This window comes from Pinus tabuliformis, chromosome 9, assembly GCF_031772625.1.
Source record: "Pinus tabuliformis cultivar Carrire ecotype Pingquan chromosome 9, CPIR1, whole genome shotgun sequence".
NCBI lineage: Eukaryota > Viridiplantae > Streptophyta > Pinopsida > Pinales > Pinaceae > Pinus > Pinus tabuliformis.
Window position 1 is genome coordinate 684,465,676 of NC_142307.1, and position 5,187 is coordinate 684,470,862.

The following is a 5,187-nucleotide window of genomic DNA, read 5'->3' on the forward strand; positions in this document are numbered from 1 at the left end:
AGAAAACTAGGGAAAACCATGTTTTATATGGGAGGTTGAAGAAAAATTGCTAGAGGAGTTGGTTGGACAATATTTGTTTGAAGAGGTGGTGGAGGAGCTGTATAGGCTTGAGAGGTATTAGGGATGAAAATATCTTTAACCTCTTCACCCTCAAGGAAAAAGTGAGAAGTAAAAGGACCAACACTAGACAAAACTTCTTCAGTTTTCAAATATGGAAAACAGAAACCAGATGGGGGGAAGAGGCCTTTTGAGGAGTCCTACTTCCTGACTAAGAAGTTAGGGAAGCTTATTTCAACTTTCTGAGAGCTAGAAGGTGAGTTTTATGAGGTAACGATCACTGGTTCTAGGGTCTTTATAACTCTCTCTCTCCAAATCCTTTTTGAAATGGTTCTCTCAGGGTCGAAAATAGGAGGCGTTTTTTGTTGAAAGGTATATGTGTGAGTGTGAGGCTTTCTAAAAGCCAGGATGATCGACTGCAAGTTTTACAGTGGAGTTGCAAAGGTGAGAGATATCAACCCACACTTCCTTTGCTCACCTGACAAGAGGAATGTACAATTTTTTTACCCAGGGAAAAGTATTATGATTCGTTCCTTGGAAATGATGCTAGAAGATGTTGTGGTTTCCTAGGGAAAACCTATGGTTTGAGAAAGAGATTAGTGCCTAGGACATCCTAATGTGTCTGAAACATATATCAGTAGTATTCAAGATCTAAACATATTATGATTTAAAACTAGTTCAGATATCTTATCCAAAGGGAGATTCAATAGACACACATATATTGAGTACCCTTTCTAAAAGAATTAACATTCAGGTTTGGTGGCCATCATACAAAAAATGTAGCTCTATTGACTGTTGCAGTATAGGTGATAATTAGAACATAAGGAAGAAAATAAATGTAGAGGGTTGATATCAAAATCCTATGCATTAAATTTCAACAGAAACATGGAACAAATGAAGTAAATGAAATTCAGAAAATGTGGACTGCATTTTAAGGACATTTTATCTCATACATCATAGGAACCAAACACATGACATAGATTAATCGACAACTTTGTGATTACGTCCAACAACTACAATTACATACCTCCCAAGAGGAAAGAAGCCATTGGGGCTTCACTGACAAAGCAATACCATATCACATGTGTGTAGAAATTTTGAATAATATGACACTTATTCACAGAGATTATCCTGATTATACACTATTTGCGGAATGCATGCATAATACATAACCTCCTCTACGTTGATCATCAATTTGCAGAATCAAAACATTCGCATGCGCACATTGAAACACATCAATAACACATATCAACACAGTATGTAACTGGGGAAAGCATACAACTGAAAACCCCCAACTATCTGTATATTATAATGATAGAGAACATGTAACAATACATAGTACAATACTCCTCACAAGTACTCAGTACTATCTCCACCTGCTACACACAAACTAGCTCAGATCTGAATCAAGTCACAGGTTCAACTCTCCTCCACTGTCTGCCTGCCTCTACTACACAATCCAAAGCAAGAATAGATGAGATCGAAACTCGTTTTCCCTTGACTTGTACCACGCAATCCTCATTGCCAATCTCCATCATTGATTGTGCAAATCTCATGCACAACTATAGTCACAACTGATAGTAGTCTCCACCTCTAACACCTGTCTCCACTTAACTGTCCATGCACTGAGTTAACTGATGTATTCTTTAGTTGATTTATGGGTTAATAATTAGTGAATTAATTAATAATTAATTCACATCACTCATCACTAGTGTATTCTGCAGTTAGACTAAATACAACTAGTTCAACTAAGTCAAACTGAACACAACTCCATCAACTCCACCAAACTCAATCACTTGAGTTCTAACTGAAGTCCATCATGCAATAGCTCAACTAACCCATAAGAAAAGTGTATTTCCTTCTGGCAGTTGCATGTGCCACATCCGTACGTCGAACTGAAGTGCTCCAAGAGGATAAGATAATGTTTATAGTCCAAATATTATTAAGAGCTAATAATATTCGACTGTTCTATTTTTAGCCTGGCAGTCTAAAAATAGACTCCACCCATATGTCTAAAAATAGAAGTCCATATATTTTTACCAACATGACCAATCATCCACAAATAGCATCCTGCAACTCATAGACCATGATCCATATGTCTAAAAATAGACATAGTCTAAAAGTAGACTTTGCGCCAAAAATAGCCTGTGGGTCCACTTAGTGAAGGGAACTCCTTTCCACTAAGCTCCATCATCTTGTTGCATTTTCAACACTCCCTCTCAACAAGATATGGATTATCTGCAACCCCTATCCTGCAACTCTAGGATGTTCTGCATGCAACACATTTTCCCGGTCCACTTGCTCCAACAACACTTGGAACAAAAATACTCCCAACTGACCACTTTGTTGGGCTAGGAACATACTCTGATGCTGAAGCTCTACCTGCTGCTGAAAAGTGCTCCCTCTCTGACATCTACGCTACTACAACATCTCCATGCATCTCGCACTATTGCACACTTCTCTGTGCCACCTAGCGCTGTGCAAAACACTTGTGCCTCTCGCATTGCTGCAGCCTGCTAGCTATGCGCTGTCCTGGGATTCCCTACACTGTCGCTCTCTCTGCCACTCCATCCGCATCTGTCTCTACCCAATCAGTCAGTTCCTGCTACTCCACATTGGGGCTCCCGTAGCAAGGTCTCATCCAAGAGGTTGGGTACCTCAAGGATCCTGCCCCTCCTCCTTGGGATGATCAATCCACATCACCCCACCTCCTACCTGGAGGTATGGCTACATGTGATCCCTCAGCCCACCTGGCTCGAAGTTTCCCCCTACTGGAGGTCTCTACATGAGTAGATGTCTCTACTCGATCTCCTCTCAGCTTCCCTTGTTGTGGCTGCTCCACAACCTCCTGAAGCTGCTGCACCAATCGTGGCTCCTGCACAATCGTCTAAGGCTTCTTCTGGCTCTGCATGTTGAGAGGTAATATACGCTCCCTCTCAACCACCAAGTCTCCATTAGTTGCCTCGCTGCTCAAGGCTTTTCATGCATCTTGAACCTCAAGAGCATACAGGTTCTTGACCCGTGAACCAATCTGCTTCACCTGTCTAGTGATGATGTGTCTAAGGAAAACCTTTCCCTTACTGAAGACTACATCATAGCCTCTGTCTTCCAGTATCGCGATCGACACCAAGTTTCTCTTCAGTCCTAGTATATACTTGACATCGGTCAAGGTAAGGCAAGCTCCATGCTCCCTCTGAAAAATAACTGTGCCTACACCAGAGACACTATACTTCTCATCATTACCCATCGCTATGAGTATCTGGAGATCTTTCTCCTCCAAAGTACTGAACAAACTCTTGTCACTGGTCATGTGGAAAGAATCTCCACTGTCAAGAAACCAACCACTTCCCACCATGGATGAAACCATGCATGCGAAGAGTGTGAAATCCAACTCAAACTGTGAAGCAAGTGCCTCACCTTCAGATCCTTCCCCGTATCCCTTCTTGGATTTCCTTCGTGGACAATTTGCAGCATAATGGCCCACCTCATGACAACGAAAGCATCGCACTTTCTATTTGTCAACCTTCTTCCCATCATTAGAAGAACTGGATTCGGAAAGAGAACCCTTCTCCTTCCCCTTCTTTTCTTTGGCAGCCAAAGCGCAATTTTCTTCATCAGATGCCTTTGATGAAGATTCGTCCTTGGTATTCCGCCTGATCTCCTCTTGCACAAGATTTGACCAAAGTCTCTCCCATCCTGGCAATTTCTACCGACCATTGACAGAGTCCCGATAGGAATGCCAACTCTTTGGAATACCAAGGAGAGCCAAGCTCACCAAGTCCTCATCATCGACAGTCACCCCCACACTTCCCATCTCATCTGGAAATTGGGTGAACTTCGTGAGATACTCAGGCATACTGTCTCCATTCTCACACTTAATGTTTCTGAGTTTATCCTTAAGTGCCAACTTCCTCTGGTCACTCTTGCTTTGGAATAAATCTGTCAACACTTTCCACATCAAGTATGGAGAAGCCTTTCCATGCAGGCTGGATACAATGTGATCCTTCACGCCCTCCAACAGAATACTTCGACACTTGCTGTCTTCTTTTGCCAAACCTCAACGTGAGCAACATCAGTAGGCTTTGGGACCTCAGCCTCTATGAACTTCTTCAGCCCATTGTCATCTAACACCGCCTCCATCCTATCTTTCCATGCAATATAGTTCGAGCTGCCTTCAAGAGCATACTCCAATCGTAATCCGTTGAAAGACATTTCAACTTTGAAACCAAGAAAACACTGCTGCAAATTCGAATTCCACCAGCTCAAAACTCAACCGCTTCTGATCTAAAATTTGTGAGAACAAGGTATTTCATGTACAGAGATTGACTATATGGGCTTTTACCAGATATCTCACCTTCCAAAAGAAGGATGAATCCAGAGGTTACCTGGCCCGATAATAGACTCTGCCTGAAGAAATAAAATGTAATCACTTTCTGAATAATAGATCTGATGATCAACTCTGCTCTGATACCATGTAGAAATTTTGAATAATATGACACTTATTCACAGAGATTATCCTGATTATACACTATTTGTGGAATGCATGCATAATACATAACCTCCTCTACGTTGATCATCAATTTGTAGAATCAAAACATTCGCATGCGCACAATGAAACACATCAATAACACATATCAACACAGTATGTAACCGGGGAAAGCATACAGCTAAAAACCCCCAACTATCTGTATATTATAATGATAGAGAACATGTAACAATACATAGTACAATACTCCTCACAAGTACTCAATACTATCTCCACCTGCTACACACAAACTAGCTCAGATCTGAATCAAGTCATAGGTTCAAATCTCCTCCGCTGTCTACCTGCCTCTACTGCACAATCCAAAGCAATAATAGATGAGATCCAAACTCGTTTTCCCTTGACTTGTACCATGCAATCCTCATTGGCAATCTCCATCATTGATTGTGCAAATCTCATGCACAACTATAGTCACAACTGATAGTAGTCTCCACCTCTAACACCTGTCTCCACTGAACTGTCCATGCACTGAGTTAACTGATGTATTCTTTAGTTGATTTATGAGTTAATAATTAGTGAATTAATTAATAATTAATTCACATCACTCATCACTAGTGTATTCTACAGTTAGACTAAATACAACTAGT